At 37.5% G+C, this 19,874-nt stretch overlaps 1 protein-coding gene and 1 long non-coding RNA gene across 2 annotated transcripts in view; one reads left to right on the top strand and one right to left on the bottom strand.

Annotated features, from left to right (window-relative positions):
• ntm (neurotrimin) overlaps positions 1-19,874 on the top strand; it is a 483,521-nt gene that overhangs the window by 259,079 nt on the left and 204,568 nt on the right. The gene's annotated exons all lie outside the window — the stretch shown is intronic.
• On the bottom strand, positions 4,495-7,065 carry LOC308386922. Its single transcript, XR_013969873.1, has 3 exons — positions 6,926-7,065; positions 6,755-6,827; positions 4,495-5,178 (listed from the first exon to the last, which is right to left on the bottom strand). It is a non-coding gene; the product is annotated as an uncharacterized lncRNA (long non-coding RNA).

Raw genomic sequence — 19,874 nt, 5'->3', positions numbered from 1 at the left:
GTCTAAGGACAGCGCTAGCAAGCACTCTCTTCTTATGACCAAAAAATGTAAAAAAGAATAAAACAACAAGCAGCCCGTTCGTATTGGTGGAAAACTGTACCATGTCGACCAATCAAAAAATGATATGGCAACATGAAATTTGGTTGTTTAGGAAGAGGTTTTAGGAGTGATGGCGAGAGAGAGAGAGAGAGAGCGAGAGAAAGAGAGAAAGACAATTAAAAAATGTTTGTGGTTGTTACAGTTAAAAATATAACTTTTTCCACTTGGATTTTATGTTTTTTGTCTGATTTTAGATCAACTGTGTTAATACAGTATGTCAAAATGAAAACATAACTGTAAATTCAGACATTTGAGGTTGTGCTGAATAGAATGATACTAAACAAGGCAAATTACATAGTTTTTAGAGGTCGAATGTAGAGGTAAAATCAAAAGTAGTCAAAAAATGGCCAATTATAACCTGGACCCCAGACGGTTAAACGTTTTTGTTAAAGTAACGCAATAGTTACTTTTCAAGTAATTAATTACTTTTAGAATATTGTAACTCAGTTACTAACTCAGTTACTTTTTTGAAGAAGTAACTAGTAACTATAATTAATTACTTTTTCAAAGTAACTTGCCGAACACTGGTAACTACAAGTTTGTTAACCATGTCTCGGGTTCTGAAGATTGTCTAAACATTCCTTAGCATGAGTAAATGACATCCTCACTTACACCTTTTCCATTTTTACACTGCATTGTTTTAAACAAACAAAAGCACTTTGGAGACCTCACACTGTAAAATCTAATTAGTTCCCAGAACTCAAAAAAATTGAGGAAACTCATTGCCGCAAAAAAATTGAGTAAAGCTTAGCTAAAAATGACTAAATTAGGACAACTTATTTATTTTGAGTACTCTGTATGATAGGTTTGTAGCTTGAACCTATTCGCTGGAACGTTGAAGACAATATAATTACACAGCAAGCAAGACACGAAGTAGGCAAAGTTCTTCATGTTTCTCGTGCACGGGAGAGAACCGGACAAACGCCGTTCCTTCGCTTGACCCCAGTTGCTCTCGTCTGCTCCCCCGTAACACTGCTCTTTTATTGAGGTTACATGAATATGCATAGGTTCATTAACATATGACGTCTACATACACACAAAGAGTACCTTGCCTTTGTGTGTGTGTGTGGGGTCAGAGTGTGACCCCATAAATAACTTCCCTAAACCTGCTGGTCTGGAAATCCAACAGTTCATCAAACCAAAAGGCACTTAGACTAAGACAGATATAGCTACGTTAATCCTACCATAAAACAATAAGACAAGGTACGACCTCTCCCATGCTCCCAGAGTGCTCTCTAATGCACACAAAGTTTGCAGACTATCAAGGATCAAACCTCTACCAATCTAAAACTAATTATAAAACTCTAAGCATATATAAGTAGATATTTCTAAGCATAAATGACAATCAACAATACAAAACCTACCACTGTACAAGCTCATTAGTTCCTAGAACTCAAAAAAATTAAGGAAACTCATTGCCTCAAAAAAACTAAGTAAAGCTTACTTAAGATGACTGTTAGGACAACCTATACAGTGCAAGTCTGCAGTATTAAGAATAACTTGATATATCTGACTGTACAATACTAATTGTTTACTTACAGACAAACATTTCAAGTTCAACTAAATAAAAAAAATTTGTGGTAACCTGAATATGATTAAAAATAATTAACAACACTTTTTTTAATGATGTTAAAATCAGCCCAACTTTTATTTTCAAATACAACAAAGTATAACAGCCAACATACTGGACACTGTTCTGCTGAACAACAAACAATTATATTGCCATCACTGTTATAATCTTACAATGAAACAAAGTCTCAGATGTAATTATTCTGAAAATAGGTTTAGGCCTACCACAATTTTGTTTTGTACTTACATTACTTATATAATCAAAATAAAATATTTGTTGTTCTGTCACAATTGCAGTCTCTAATTTAAACAACACATTCGTTTTTCATTCCAACACAGGAGCTGGAATGTTGTATTATTTTAAGGATGGCTTGTTTCCAGTCCAGGCATTACTGCCTGAATGACTATCATGGATCGAGGTGATCCAAATGTAGGTGCAGAAGAAAGTCTTTAACTTCCCTTCAGTACAGTGGCAGTGGATGTGGGTTGGAGATGCAATGACCTTGAACCTGCAGGCGATCACTGACCACACCATCTGTGACGGAGGACTCATCTCTTCTGTTGTCCTGCAAGCAAACAATCATATTTTTTGGAACATGAACTTAATTGCTTTCTTAAAACATTTTTTCTGCATTTGGTATAAAACAGACTCCAATTTACACAATATCAGGCGCCCTCCCCACCGGAGAGGTGACATTCAATGTCCCAATTGTCAGTCTGGATAGCTGTGACCACCACCCAACATACAATAATGTCATGAAAGCATCATTTTAAAAAGGGCTATGCAAACATGGCCAATAACTTTCATTCTAATGATGTGCAAAATGATTTGGGCACAAAACAAATTTTGTTGTTAGAAAACTTGCAGACTTCACTATATACAGTGTAGACCCTCTAAACTAAGTTTGGGGGATGTGATCTTTCAAGAAATGCAGACCGAACTGTTGTTGTTTGTTTACTTACACAGCATGTCTTGTAGAATTAACTGGAGTCTCCAGCAACAGCATAGTGCAGTCATATCTCAAGTCTAATAACAGAAGACAGGAAAAGATCAGTAAAGAAACAACTTCCCCAAACCAAAGCACAAATAAAACAATAAGTAAAACAGGCTGATCTAATGTATGATTAAAGTTCAGCCTGATTAATATAAATGTCACTGATAGTTGCTAATATATTGGAAAACCAAAATACTTACCACTGAGTTGATGTCTTTCTGTCCAACAACAGGAGTGCTGGTCCTGAGCCTCAAAGACAGTAAGAAGCAAGCAAAGGGAGAAAAAGCAGAACATTTTTCAGAACCCGATTTGATCCTTAATGGCTGTGCAATCATTGTAGCATAGAGTTTGCTTATGTTGTTAAATAAGGGCTAGATTTGACATTAATAGATGTTCAAAAGCTGCCACAAAGCATGAAAAAAATAAACGTCTCTGAAAACTTTGGTGCATTTTTGCAAATATGTGATGTCTTGATAAATCGAGCAGATACTTGAACTTTACACAGCTGCATTCTCGCCTGAAAATATCTTAAAAGTTTATTTTGTGACCCAGAAAAAGTAATACGTTTTTTAGCCGCGCTCCTCCGCCATTGCCGCGCTTACAAGTAGGCACAGGCTCCAACAACCGTGGCCGACAAATGCGATCCTCCTTTTCCCCAGACTACCCTTTCTTGGTCACAAAATAACCTTTTACGATATTTTCAGCCGAGAATGTAGCTGTGTAATGCTCAAATATCTACTTAATTTATCAAAATATCACTTATTTGCAAAAGTGCTTCCACGTTTTCGGAGAGCTCCGTTATCCACCAGCGTGATAGCTGACCGGGAGGTCAAGGCTTGATAAGAGTCGGTGAGCACAGCTAACTCCTGGCATATTGTTTTCAAACCCCCCCCCCCCCGTGGTCTTTTGCTACTCAGGTTAAACATGATATATATAATTAGTTAGTTAGTTAGTTAGTTAGTTATGGCTATGGATTGAAAATACCCCCCACACCACACCACACCCCACCCCTAACGGCTGCACCTCCCGAAGAATTTTGTCTGGGCTCTTATCTCACTTTTTTTTTTCAAATAATCAACAGAAAATTTCACAGACATAGTTTTATGTAAGGTTTTTAAGGCTGTGGTGTTAATTTTTAAGTAACATGAGCCCAGCGGCAGCAGCAACGCTAGGCTAACACTAACTAGCTAGCAAGATTATAAACCTGGTGCTAAACAAAGAGAAGCCACAAAATCAGTTTGAATAAGAGTAAACATTTACTCACCAAGTCACACTGTTAGACTTTTCATCGCCACTTTACGGTAACATACTGGCGTCACTGTTGCCAGCGTCGTACCGTGACGCCGTGTTACGGTAGCTTACTGTTCTGCAGGATGATACCGTTTTTTGCTGGTGTGGTATAATACTCTTGGACAAATTATGGTAACGCACCGTAGCCTTTTTTACGGTATCTCACTGGCGACAGCGACGCCAGTGAGATACCGTTATGTCGTTATGTCGTAAATTACGCCAACAAAGCAACATCATACTGTGATTAAAAAATTGGTATACTACCGTTTATTCACGGTATGTCACTGTAAGCCCGCTGCAAGGTAATAAACTGCAATATATTAACCAGTAACTTACCGTTATCACGCATAATCAGTACCAAAAATATTCATCTCTGCTAGAGGATACTGTGTCCCAACAGGCAGTCATTTACTGTTTAACAGGTCGTAATTTTACTGTAATTTCAGTTAACAGTAACATACTGTAAGAGACTGGAGGGTTCCAAAAAAATTGGATAGATAGATACACACACACAAAATATAATTCATGTGCTTTACACCACTTTATTTATTATCACTGATTTTTCCCTGCTGAAATACACATTTCCAAAATCAAAAACTGAAAAGAACTGAAAACATTTTCATTGAGGAAGCACTTGTTTTTACTAAACCATCCATTATTTTCTCAGATGGTTGTACAAACAATAACGATATTATGTCATATCCATATCATGGCAGACAACATATGCTCAAGTGTTGGGTTTTCTTAGTTATATTTTGTAGGGTCTTAAACCTACAGTGTGAAGTGCCTTGGCATTCATTTTGTTGGCACCATACAAATAAACTGAATTGTAATGAATATAATATCAAGCCCCACACTTCTGCCTTTATATACACTTTGTCCAAAATACTGGCTCACACCACCAAATCAATGCACAAAGCCAGGTCCACAAGGACATGGATGAGCGTGTGTGGTGTGAAGGAACTTGACTGACCTGCACTGAACCCTGATCTTGCTTTGTGGACTGAGTTCATTGATTTGTAGGGTGAGCCAATACATGTGACAATTAGAGTGTAAGTAGCTGAAGTAATTTTTAACAAACGGGTAAAAGAAGGAAAAAAAATCAAAACTGTTGCACTCAAAAAACCTATTGGACAGAGACAGCGTCTTGCAAGATGGCAAGAGAGCTTGTCTTCATTGTTGCTCGTCTTGTGTAAATGTCCAGAACACATGGGCCATGGATCATCTGTGGAGACATGGGTAACAACACATTGGTCACCTAAATTATACAAGAAATTCACTAAAAATGGCAAAAACAGTTACCTAATTTGAAGTTCTCCACTCAAATTCAGTAAGCTGCTGGAGGAAAGTTGTGACATGAGGGTTAATGTGAACAACCTTTCGCTTCACAGTGGTCCCAGTCTTTCTGCTTGTCCCAAACTTGGAGGTACATTTTGTTCCCTCTTCAGGGTTTATCCTTACAAAAAACCTTGCACACGCCGACTCCTGGTATTCCAGGTTCAATACATAGAATGAACCAAACAAGACTGATATTGCATCAGCAAAGATGTTCTCTTTGTCCAGCTCAACAATTACACGCCCCTCTGCACTCACCATCTAGCAGGTGGCGGTCATTGAACTTTGTCCTTAAATGTATAGGGGCAACATGTTGTCATTATGCAACATAAAATAATTTCAATACTTCACTTCTTCACACTGTCTAGATAGTGTTGAAATCTCCCAATTCTTTTAATCTTTGGGCTGAAGGAAGGACAATACTCGGTGTATAAATGCTCAATCAGCAATCATTTATTTCCATACAATTCAACACTTATGAGCATTAGAACCATCATGATGGGGAGACCTGCCTGCAGAGGGTCACAGCGAGTCTCAAAATGGTGACGGGTTACACAGCCTCTTATAGCTCCTAGCGGCCCCCACCTAGTCGTAAAAGCCTAAACATTCACATTCTTTCTCTCTTACGGCGCCTAAGTTATGACCTCGGCTCCTTGTTTCTCTGCTCTCTGTAAGGTGGGGGTATGGAATGTGGTCTATCTCCCCTGTCTTAGACACAGAGTCTCCTGAACAATCTTTCTTTTTATGATTCAACAGTAAAGCATGTCAAGAAAACAGTGTAACACATTCACAGCAGATCAAGGATACAGAGTGATGCACACTTATCTAATGAACTACAAAAATGATTATGTTCTTTTAACCGAAAAGTATAATGAGGACTAAACTACATACACAGCACACCATCTAAACTAAAGGATAATATATGTCCTACAGCTGTTATCATAATTCAACTACTTTGATTACATATATAAGGTAACATATGATAACAGAATAATATCACAATAGTCATAAAGCAAATAGCTACGTACTGTTAATTATTAATGGCCTTATGTACATAAGTCCGTTTTAACATATTATAATTGTACATAATTGGGAATTATTCTGCACATTAAACACACCTAACAAACAGTCAGCCCAGTTAAATTACCAGAGATGAATCAACTGTATGGTTATTTTGGAGTTCATAGTTTGTGCTGCTGTTAAACTTTACAGTATTGACTTCAGTATTTCTGCTGTTGGTGTAGCTAGACTACTACGTTGATCAGTAATATGTAATGTGAAATTTGAGATTGTTACTTGGCTGGATTCACTGAGACACTTGTCCAACAACCTTGGTTTATAGAGGAAATTACAGAATTTTGAGCTAACAAAACAGAGACTGGATACCTGTGTCCACGAAAAGCTCCTGTGCCAAACAGAAATTCTAATATGGTCTAATCAGCTCTATTTCATAAATGACTTCTTACCAAGCATAATCAGCCTTGGGGTGATGGGCAGGTTGCTCTCTGCTTCAAGGGACATCCTGGTAGATGTTTCCTGCTAGAAAAAGGACCAAGATATTTTATGTAACAAATAAAAAAATATAACAGGACAGCAAGCAACAGCATTAAACATAGAGCTGTATGAAAAAAGCTTACATCTGCTAAGACAAAGAGGGAGTCTTCATCTTCCTTGTAATACTTCATCATGAGAAGTATGGCTGCTGTGCCAACCTTGTTGTTGGCCAAAACTCCCTCACTTTCTATCTGCTGGATGAGTGTCCTTATACCAAGGTTCCATTTGAGCTTCTGGGTGGAGAAATAGTTAACAATCCTTCTGCCTTTGGTTATGAGGGCCTGACCTAAGCGCTCACAGATATCGATGCCTGTGAGTTTGTAAAAGTGGTTCGAAAAACCTTTCCGAGTAAACAAGAATGACCACTGCTCCTGAATTTCAGCTACTGAAAGTGAGGGACAACTGTTGATAAGCTGCTGCTGAGAAATATATGTGAGGCACATGAAGTCATCCACATCAGGTCTCTCCACAGCTCCAGGTCCTTCTGAATTAAAAATTGTTAACAAGATGCGTTTCTTTTCCTCTAAAGAAGCTGGCGTTTCCCCCTCAGGAAGTTCAACTGGCTGCCAATTTATACAGCCATAGCTATCCACAAGGCATCTAACTTTTTTATGTGAGGTTGCATTACTGTTGGAACTGCAGTCTTCCTCATTCCTGGTTCTCTTTGTTTGACGAAGTCTATGTGTTGTATTATCTCGATTAACATGTTCAACTCTAGATTTGATGCTTCTTAGTAGTGAATAATGTCCACAACCCAGTCTTTCTCCCTTTTCAGTAAAATCTGCAAATGTTTGAGGGTATCTGTCTACAATGATCTTAGCAACCTCTTCACAAGATGCACGTTTAATGTTTCTGCAGTTAACTTGCATGGCCTCCACAACAATTCTAATCATACTTCTTTCCTCTGGATGACCTCTGTCTCCTCTTGTGATTGCATGCGACAGTTGGAGTGGAAATCATTCCCAAGCTCCAGAGTAATGGTGTCATTCAAATTCTTTGGTCTGCCATCTAAAAAAAAGAGAGATGGTGTTAGATTCAGTGTCTACTTTTGTTACAGCTGCAAAGATCCTGAAATTCCTCTATGATGCTCTGTACAGGGAGTGCAGAATTATTAGGCAAGTTGTATTTTTGAGGAATAATGTTATTATTGAACAACAACCATGTTCTCAATGAACCCAAAAAACTCATTAATATCAAAGCTGAATGTTTTTGGAAGTAGTTTTTAGTTTGTTTTTAGTTTTAGCTATTTTAGGGGGATATCTGTGTGTGTAGGTGACTATTACTGTGCATAATTATTAGGCAACTTAACAAAAAACAAATATATACCCATTTCAATTATTTATTTTTACCAGTGAAACCAATATAACATCTCCACATTCACAAATATACATTTCTGACATTCAAAAACAAATCAGCGAACAATATAGCCACCTTTCTTTGCAAGGACACTCAAAAGCCTGCCATCCATGGATTCTGTCAGTGTTTTGATCTGTTCACCATCAACATTACGTGCAGCAGCAACCACAGCCTCCCAGACACTGTTCAGAGAGGTGTACTGTTTTCCCTCCTTGTAAATCTGACATTTGATGATTGACCACAGGTTCTCAATGGGGTTCAGATCAGGTGAACAAGGTGGCCATGTCATTAGTTTTTCTTCTTTTATACCCTTTCTTGCCAGCCACGCTGTGGAGTACTTGGACGCATGTGATGGAGCATTGTCCTGCATGAAAATCATTTTTTTCTTGAAGGATGCAGACTTCTTCCTGTACCACTGCTTGAAGAAGGTGTCTTCCAGAAACTGGCAGTAGGACTGGGAGTTGAGCTTGACTCCATCCTCAACCCGAAAAGGCCCCACAAGCTCATCTTTGATGATACCAGCCCAAACCAGTACTCCACCTCCACCTTGCTGGCGTCTGAGTCGGACTGGAGCTCTCTGCCCTTTACCAATCCAGCCACGTGGTGGTCGTCTTTCAGCCTTTCTTACCTTGGCCATGTCTCTGAGTATTGCACACCTTGTGCTTTTGGGCACTCCAGTGATGTTGCAGCTCTGAAATATGGCCAAACTGGTGGCAAGTGGCATCTTGGCAGCTGCACGCTTGACTTTTCTTAGTTCATGGGCAGTTATTTGGCGCCTTGGTTTTTCCACACGCTTCTTGCAACCCTGTTGACTATTTTGAATGAAACGCTTGATTGTTCGATGATTACGCTTCAGAAGCTTTGCAATTTTGAGACTGCTGCATCCCTCTGCAAGATATCTCACTATTTTTGACTTTTCTGAGCCTGTCAAGTCCTTCTTTTGACCCATTTTGCCAAAGGAAAGGACGTTGCCTAATAATTATGCACACCTGATATAGGGTGTTGATGTCATTAGACCACACCCCTTCTCATTACAGAGATGCACATCACCTAATATGCTTAATTGGTAAATGGTAAATGGCCTGTATTTATATAGTGCTTTACTAGTCCCTAAGGACCCCAAAGCGCTTTACATATCCAGTCATCCACCCATTCACACACACATTCACACACTGGTGATGGCACTGACACCCCAGGCTTTCGAGCCTTTACAGCTTGGAGTAAGACAACATGCATGAAGAGGATGATGTGGACAAAATACTCATTTGCCTAATAATTCTGCACTCCCTGTATAGTGCTGGTTGGCAAGAGCATTTTAGCCTGCATTTTTAAATGACACAAAGTCAACTGTCTTCTAATAGATTAACTGTGTCCTGTCCTTGTATTATGGCAAATCCCCCCATTTCTTGTTGCCTTGACTGCTGAACTGTCTACTATGTTCGGACACTTAAGTATTTAGAGCAGCCTTCAAATGGACATAATACTTTCCCCCCCATCTTTGATATGAAATCTGAGAGGGGCACAAAGAGTTGTGAAGTTTTGTGCAGCATACCCACATCCAGGAACTTGACAGCCGAGGTCACCGGTGAACTTATAAAACTCCTCCTTAGTGGTCTCCCTTCTTGTTCTTTGATTCCTAGGCATATGTGAATGAAGGCAGAAAATTTTCTGAAAGTGGCAGGACAGTTCTCAGTTCCACAAGAAAGCCTATAGTTAGCTACATGTTTGTGGCTTTTAACATGCAAACTGAACAATATATATTTGCGTTCACTGAAGCCACAAAATTTAGAAATACACATAGTTGCAAAAAGTTCAGTGACCAATTACCTTTCCAAAATTACATATGCAATGCAAAAAGTAAGAGTATTGTCAATAGGGACCAATTCCCAGTTTTTACCTGATGAAAATTATTCACAAAAGGCTTCAATAAACAGAAAATGTGTGCCAACAAGAGAGCAGTGCACAAAAATGAAAAGATATTTGAGCTCGACTCTTTAATGGGTTTAACATGACTTAGTCAGCACCCCGCAACGTACAGGTAGTACAAGCACACCTGAAAACACTGACCAGCTAACAGCTTTAAGCATTTGGGCGCAACCTCGGTAGTTCACCGATTCACCTGTTGCAAACGTCCAAGTTTCTATCAAGTCTCATATATCCATTGGCAACTATTACCTAACTAGTCTTTTGAGTCTCCACATTCATAGATATTGACATTTTGTCTTAGCATTTGAATGAAAATATCCTGGTAGGGTAGCTTGAAAGTCAAAACAAACAGTACTAAGAACGCATTTCTGACTTCTCTCGAATAAGTGAAAAAAACACTTATCTTCAGACTGATTAGCTGGTGTCAAACCAACTTTAATGTGTTCCATGTCAGTCCGTTTTAGGGAAAAAGTATTAAGTGGTTTCATTTAATTTTGAGATACTCCCGCATGGACGAGCAATTTGGAGTCTTGCAGAGTTATCACGAATAGCATACGATCTTCAGATATAATCCAATCAACCTTGCATATAACCCGATTGAACATCCAGTTACCTCTGACTACTTCTAAGTTGCACATGTTAACGGTCTATTCATCAATAGTTAATGGTCATGTTGTTCTCCTGATTTGCAGCTTTGTTTGAGTCTGAGTTGCGGTTTAAACGTGCAAAACTTGAGAAGCAGATCAATAGTTTCTTCTTGTTGTTATTTAATGGTGGTTGGCAACCAGCGAAAGGAGCATTAACCACCTCGAGCAATATTTTCTATCCCCATTGTTGTTTTGAAAGTGAATACCCGACGTGTGCGTCATACGTCACGTTGTACGTCAGGTGAAGGTGTGGTGTCGGCTATCGCACCTGTCGCATTACAAAGCTTTAAAAACGTAACAATCGCTTTAAAAACACAACCCAACGCGCTAAACATGAACAAACATAAACACCCGTGTTACAATATCACGTATATCCAGGACATCTCTTCTGAACAAAGACGAAGTCGTGCTACAAAGGAATTATTTGCTTAGGAGAGTGCATTTAATAGCAGTCTGGCCTGCCACAAAATGCACCACTAAAAATACAGTTTCTGCTTGTCCCAGAATTTATTCATTTTGAGAGTGAAGTTGTAGGACTGATGCTGGTTAGTTGTGTAGGTTTCATGGATGTGACACCTTAACTTGAGTAAAATGACGACCAGAGCATATTATTAGGTTAGTTCACTGTAGTTAGGCAGAGGTGTCTTAAAAAGTACCACCTTATACAAACCAAATGAAGGTCCAGTATAAGAAAGAATAAGAAGAGAAAAAAGGAACACCCTGCTAAATTAAGTCATTTTTAAACATTACTCTAAATGTAGCCACTAGTTTTTGTTGCTGGCCATACAAAAAATAAGTATACTTATAAGTATACTTCAATTATATTTCCCAAGTATACCTTACCTAGTACGTATACTAATAATGCTTCTTGGGACTATATTGGCCCCCGTTTTAGTACATAACAGTATTCTTGAAATTAACTTTTAGATGTACTTTTTGTTCACCAAAAATGTACTAGCATAATGTCATAATGTCTACAAGAGTATAATTAAATATACTCGACTCTATCAGAATACTAACCTTACAGTATTAATAATGTTTCACATTGTTTGAATAAACAAATACATTTATTAATATATGAGGTTCCATTGAGTTCAAGGAATTAAATTTTAGTGTGGCTGCAACTTACTCCTTAAGTTAAAAATGATGCTGTATATTGTAGTTTATATGTTATACTACTTTCACAGTGAATCGCATTTTATAGTAATACACTCTGAATGAGGATTTAAGTAATTACTCTTAGATCTACAGTGGAAAACAACAGAAATCCGGATGGTGTAATAGTATAATCTCAGTAACATCACCAATTAATACATTTGCTGTATTTTACAGCTGTTTCCATGAGTACGGTGAGTTACCGTAAAAATAATGTAATCTCATGGAATTTTCCCACAATTACATGAAAATTACAGTACTAAACTGCTAGCATCCTTTAGAGTTTTTTTACTGTTGATTTTGCAGTACTAAGCTATGGAAATTACTGCAAAGGCTAACAGTGCAGTGTATCAGGTAAAGATCCACAGCAATGACAATAATCTCTTGAGCTGACGCTTCTCCAGGTTTGCTCAACATATTCCATAACAAATGCTGGCACCATGAACATGCGGACTGATCCAGAGGGCGGAGGACGGTAGTCACGTGGCATTTTCAAAACACATCTTTCATCCTTCCGCACTGAGAAGCAAAACTTCCAGCTTATTTAGTTTTTCTAAGTAAAAATTGAGTTCAGCCTATTTAATATTTTTAATTAAACGCAATATTACATTTTACAGTGCAGAGTATCAGGCAAAGGCTAAAAGCATGAAAATCAAGATGAATTAGTATTGGCAACCCTGCGTTACTTCTTCAGAAAAGGTTTACATCCCTTCACACTTTTCCAAAGCAGTGCATGGTGATGACAGTAAAAAAAAAAGCAGAAGTTGTACAGCGTGCAATGTTTGGTAGCATATGCCCCAATGAGAATAATCAGTTTGACTTGTTAAAGAAAGGGGCTAAACTTTGCCATCATGATTTTGTTTGAGCCTGAATAAATTTATTGTTATCCTGCAGGATTTTGTTGCAATCTATAACATCTTTATACCCACAATGAAACATTCTCCTTCTTCACGTGTTAAGTGATGGTGAAACAAGGGAGATTTGCACGTTTTCTGCACAAATTCAACAGAGGAAAGACAGTTTCTGCTGCAGATATTTACAATTGTCAGAACTAGCACAGACTACATTAGTAGAAATGGCATTGTGGTCAGAGTGCTCTTTCAGTCATGATGTTACAGTGTGATGCATAAAGATTGATGGCTGAAAGATAGGTTTGGCTAGTTGGCATGCAGGGAATAACATGCCAGGGGCATCAATGGAAACACTTTTTTTCTTTTAAAAGCCTTTTCCATCACTGGTTTTTTACTAAGGTCAATGGTGCAGCAAAAGTATTTATATCCATTCAAACGAACCTGAACTATTAAAAAGGAAGAAGGCTAGGATACAGCCTTGTGGCTAAAATAAAGATACTAAAGTTGGTTATGCAGTGGCTCCTTGAATTACTTTTTCCAGATTCAATGTCAAGTTGGAGGTTTGTTTAATAGACACATTTACACTGTTAAAGCTGTGAGCTACATTGACACTGGAATGTGATAAATATTTAACATTTATTGGCATTCTCTTTAAATGTACTAATTACAATATTTCACCACTGATGACATTTCACTTCTAGGTGACGCCATCTTTTGATGCAAGTTGGTACCAGATAAAATGCCACTATTTGCTGTGGCTTTGAATGAGATAATTCGTTTTCAGTTTCAAAATTACACAGCAGTTGTCTTTGCATCCTGTGCATGGCATGAGTTCATTTTGGAAGCCTGTAAATTATTTAAATATTCAACATTTGAAACTATGTTTATCAATCAAATAGTATGTTGATGCTAATCGTGTTTGAAAGATTTGTAGGTAGGATATGAAAACTCACCCAAACAAAAAACTTTATCTATTGTTTATCACTAAATTGCTTACTTGCTTATACCATAAGATACTGTATTTTTATGCCATCTCATACAATACCAAACATAATATTTTTCTGCATCAATGATACAGGAAAGAAGGCTTGATCTTAGAGGGGGCAAAGCAGTGCATTTAAATTTCATGTAAATGTAAAGGCATTGCTTTACCATCGTTCCTTTGGAACAAAGGTAAAGCAAGAAATAGTGCTATGAATGATTTGTGTAATCATTCTGGGGACAATGAAAATTGTATTATACTTAGAACATTTTGTAAGTTGGATTTTATGTTAATACATGCTGTTCGTCTTGCCACCTCTGACAAGAAGAAGCTGAGAGTGAGAACAAGAGTGCACAAACCTGTTCTTTTATTCATACAGTCTACATACAGAAGGAATGCTTGCTGTTTATTAGACAGCACTCTTCAGTCCCCTGCAGCTTTTTGACAGTACTGAATAAATGTTGTTTTTCTTAGGCTGCTTAACATACAGCAGGGAGAGCTGAACTTCATTAATAAAAAAAAATACATAAAAATCAAACCTGAATTTTACCATAGTTGCAGGATGTAGACAGTTATTGGCTGTCAGGATCTGACTTTGACTGGATGTTATTGGCAGTTACCAGAAACTTTGCAAAAGTTTTTGCGGTGTATTCGCAGGCTAATAGAATCATGCCTGACAAACCTGAGATTTTATATAGAACACCAGCCCCATCTTCTGTCTCTGCCAGGAAAAGGCAATGTTATATATGTTCATCACATCAATACCAACAAAACTGTCAGGGAATGTAGTAGAAAAAATGGGTGTTAGTTTGGTGTCAGGTTGGTTTGAATATTTATACGACTGAACAATAGCATATCATTTCATGAAGGCTGTAAATTGACTGAGAATGATATGTTTACATGCAACATTATCTGAACTGATAGAAAGCTGATTTATTGCGTGGCAATGATGACTGTGCCACACTTCCAAGTAATTTTAATGATCACTGAACAGCTAGGATAGATATGCATATAATATAAGGATTTGATAACAACTGGTTGCAATTCCTGAAAATAGCAGTGCATGTGACTGCATTAGACTCAAGTCTATAATCAGAACTGTAATAAATATTAAAACTGTTATGAGATGAAATAACCAATCCTGGACAACAGAAGGCTGGATGAACATTGCCTGTAATATTCAAATGACAGGGTCAGAATTCACTGTAAAAACATTAAAGGATGGATCCATTATATCTTGTGCTAAAGCGTCAGGCTGCTGCTGGTGGTATAATGACATTTGTATTGGCACTGTTTGGGCTCTTTTGTACCAATTAAGTATTGTCCATCCCTTTATGACCATAGTGTAACCATCTTCTAATGAGTGTTTCCAGCAGAATAATGTCACATAGCTCAAATAATCTCAGTCGCCTGATCTCAGTGCATCTTTGGTTTATGGTTGAAGGGGAAATTTGCAACATGGATGCATAGCCGACAAATGAGCTTCCAGGTAATGAGTTTCTTTATTTACTCGTAGATATGCGTCACTATTAATTACTCTTTTCTTTTATGTTACTGTAAGCACTGGTTGTGTACGCTGCCTCAAAAAAACTAAGTAAAGTTTACTTAAGATAACTAAGTAAGAACAACTTATTCATTTCAAATACACAGTACTAAGAATAATCTGATGATTCTCGGGGCACAATATAAATTTTTTACCCACAGACAAACATTTCAAGTTTGAGTAAATTAAAAAACTATTTGTGGTAACTTACTTTTTAAAAAAATCACATTATGTTTTGTCATCCTTGACATTTCTAATACAACACCTATATTCATATAACACTGTATGCAAGTATAATTCAAAAAGAATAATTAACAGCACTTCTTGTAAAATTAAATCAGACCAACTTTTATTTTAAAATGCAAAAAAGTATATCAGCCAACATACTGGACACTGTTCTGCTTAACAACAAACAATTATATTACCATCACTGTTATAATGTTACAATGAAACTAAGTCTCAGATTTAATTATTCTGAAACTAAGTTTTGGCTTCCTTTAACATTGCATTGCAAGTTACATTACGTATATAATCAAAATAAAATTACATTTCTTTTGCATTCAAACACAGAAGCTTGGTGTGTTGTAATAATTTAAGGATGGCTTGTTTCCAATCGTGGCACTACTGCGTGAATGACTGTCATGGATTTAGGTGATCCAAATGTAAGTGCAGAAGAAAGTTCCTTAAGTACATTGGCAGTGGATGTAGGTTGGAGATGCAATGACCTGCAGGTGACTGACCAACCATCTGTGACGGAGGACCCATCTCTCCTGGTGACCTGCAAGGAAACAATTATATATATATTTTTTGCTTTCATGAAACATTTTTTCTGCATTTGCTATAGACCAGACCCTAATTTAGACAATCACAGGCTCCCTCCCACCCTGGAGAGGTCACATTAAATGTCCCGTTTGTCAGTCTGGATAGCCCTGACCACCACCCGACACACATTAATGTCATGAAAGCATATTTTTAAAATGGACTATGCAAACATGGCCAATAACTTTTCATTCTGATAATCTGCAGAATAATTTGGGCACAAAACAAAATTCACTGTTCAAAAACTTCACTATATACTGTGCAGACAGGTGGACCCTCTAAACTAAGTTTGTGGGATATGATCTTTCAAGAAATGCAGACCAAACTATCATTGTTTGTATTTACTTACATAGCATGTCTTGTAGAATTAACTGGAGTCATCAGCAACAGCATAGAGCAGTCATATCTCAAGTCTAATAACAGAAAACAAGAAAAGATCAGTAAAGAAACAATTTTCCCAAACCAAAGCACAAATGAAACAATAAGTAAAAACAGGTTGATCTAAAGCAGGGGTAGGCAACCTTTCTGATGGCGAGTGCCATTTAAAATTTCCTCAGAAGTCAGTGTGCCATATGATTCATTTGCAATAAATTTAATAACACTCTATATGAACAGTTACACAATATATATAACCACTTTATAGTAGGGCTGCTCAATTAATCGAATTTTAATCACGATTACAATCTGGGCTTTCAACGATCATTAAAAATGACTGAGCTGATTATTAGCCCCTCCCTCATGCTTTACTCTCGCGCTGCTCCGTGTGGTAAATCAAGCGCACCGCTCTCCATTTCGAACATGCGTCACAACAATTAAGAGGACCCGAGGGAAGCTCGGCAAGCTAAGATGAAGTTATTTGGAGAGGAGAGTGACTGCCGTTGGTTGAAAAGAGGTAAAAAAAAAAACTTCAGTGGTGTGGAAACATTATGGGTTGGCGGAGTTAGACGTGGATCAAGTAGACAGTGTGTAAACTTTGCTACGATGTAGTAGCTGCACCACAGAGCAACACTGCAAAGTTCACTAAACATAGATGTTTACATTTTTCATTTATTTCTTATATTGCAAACATTTGCACTGTTTTCAGTATTTGCACACTATTTTATATTATTTTTTAAAGTCATTATTCAATACATTGTTATTGTTAACCCTTTAAAGCCGGTCAGAGCAGCACACTCCGTTTTGTGTAACTATTTTTAAATCCCTGTAGAACCTGAACCGCGTAAGCTAGCGCAATAATTTGTTTTGCATACCGGAGGAGTTGTACTTACATCTTGTGCCATCAGCTTGTCCTCGATCACGGTTTCCTTCCACATATAGCTTTGCAAAAATTGCATAAAAAGCACTTGCAGGAACAAAAACATAATATTCCAGAAACACGCTTTGCCGATCCATCAGCTGTTCTTAACACTTCCCACTTTGAAAAAGACGTCAACGCGAACTATCGCATTTCCTGCCCGAAACCGGAAGTGATGTCATTTTCGCGGAAAATGTAGTTTTTTACTTGTAGGCCTTAAAAGCCTATACTAGTGTTTTTATAAGTCATGTTTGACTTTTCTGAATAGTTGCTGGGATGCTTAGAACTTGAATTGCACAGCTGGAAATAGTTTGATGCACGTGCTGTTTTCTTTGCAAATTTGCATCATAGGATTGTTTTTTTGTTTTTCCTGCAGTATATAAAAATTGCTGTATCTCTAAAATAAAACTATGAAGACACTCAAAATAAATTTCCTGTTGTTGTAAACTATTTTTTGCAACTTTTTTGTATTTAAAGTTTTGAGGGATAAACCTCTTAAATTTCTCCAAGTAGAAATATATGTAAAAAAACAAAAAAACAAAAATGATTTTCAATTTTTTTGTAGTTCATTGCACTTGTTTGCAATTAATGTAGTTACTATGGACTTAATGCATACATATTATTAAAATATGGGCTATAACAGTTGTATTGATGTATAGCAACTTGAAATGCTCCCACAAATGGCAATAAAGCATGTAAAAAAAATAATATAAGCTCTGGTGGACTTGGTTCTATGGTATGTCTTAAAGGGTTAAGATAAGATAAGATAAGATAAGATAAGATAACCTTTATTAGTCCCACACGTGGGAAATTTGTTTTGTCACAGCAGGAAGTGGACAGTGCAAAAGTTATGAGGCAAAAATTAGAATACAATAAGAATAAATACAGTACACAACTGTACAGAATAGAATAAAATAAAATACTATATACAGTAGAATAAAATAAAATAAATAAATATTGTCAAATAATCGTGATCTCAATTTCAGTGAAAATAATCGTGATTATCATTTTTGCCATAATCGAGCAGCCCTACTTTATAGAATTATATTGGTTTGCAGATGTTGGCAGCTACCAGCGAATAGTTATCAGCTATTTTGAAACAAAATAGACACTTTTTATCCATAACAAGAACTCCATAACAGCAGATCAACTGTACAACGGAAAATACAAATGCTATTTATGGTCTCCTCACAACAATAATAAGAAAAATAAACTAAGCCAATATGGCATGTCTGTTAATACAGAGACACACATGTTAATGTGATCTTTGGTCCGTGTATTTCCGTGGTGCTGATGCTGTGCTGAGCGGAAAGCTCCTGAAGCTTTTGAAGTGTCAGAATGTGGAAAGCTAACAACGTCCCTCTCACCAGTAGGCTAAATTATTTTTAGCCAATTACAAGTTGAATCTGGTAGTTGGGGTCGTTAGCTAAGATACCGTCATTAAGAAGAGGAACAACTAATGTGTGTATGCAAGCTGATTTGCGATGTGCACCGCTGGTGCGGCCATTTATTTTTTGATGCACCTTCTCAGATTAATTCACTGCATGTCGTGCCCAGGGCTGGACTGGGACAAAAAAACAGCCCGGGCATTTTGACCAAGGACCTTCCCACCAGGTATTAAAGCCATAAAGCCTTTGAATGAAAACAAACACTGTTGTGACAGTGATGTACAATCTTGTTGGTATATGTATGATTTCTATACATTTTATGTCAGGTAAAAACTTTGGTTGTAAGCTTCAGATAATTATTTAATAACAGCCAGACATTTTAAATAAGAATAAGAAAGTATTTCTTTGTGCCCCCCTTTCCCTGTTAATGCCCCACCTGGCCCCCCTGGCAGAACTTTGCTAGATCCACCCCTGCACAGTTACCAGCCGTCAGCTACATAGAAATGATGTTATTTGTCTCTCAGAAACAGTTCATAACTTCCCTCCAACTCATTCATGTCACCTAAAAGGTAAACCTGTTTCTCCATCACCTGTTCAGCTCTGATGATTCAGTAAGGACATCTCCTGGTTTCATCTTCATGTTTCCCTCTCACCAGATATACAAACCGATATCATGACCAGCAGCTTTACAGCTGTGGCTCCAGCAAACATCAGCTGATACTAGAAATTAATATTAAATAAATTCTAACAACAGCTGATCAAGCTTAAACATGCTGCTGTTGTTTAGCGTGACATGTGGCGCAAAGTGGGTGATGTTAAGGGTTCAATATTGAGGAAGGGTACAAGAGGTGATCGAAGAATAACCACACTGATCCGGCCGGGTGAAGTCAAACGATGATTTTAATGAATACACGCGTGGGAAGACAACTCTGTACGCAGACAGCAATTGATCTTCGACTTAATCAAAGCATACACAGATTTTTATAGCATCAGGGTTTGATTTACTGACGCCCCTTCGTGCGTCACCGACAGAATATATGCACATACGTCAAATCAACCACAATGACTTTT

Source organism: Rhamphochromis sp. 'chilingali' (assembly GCF_963969265.1).
Source record: "Rhamphochromis sp. 'chilingali' genome assembly, chromosome: 19".
NCBI lineage: Eukaryota > Metazoa > Chordata > Actinopteri > Cichliformes > Cichlidae > Rhamphochromis > Rhamphochromis sp. 'chilingali'.
This window is presented reverse-complemented; position numbering and strand designations above follow the sequence as displayed.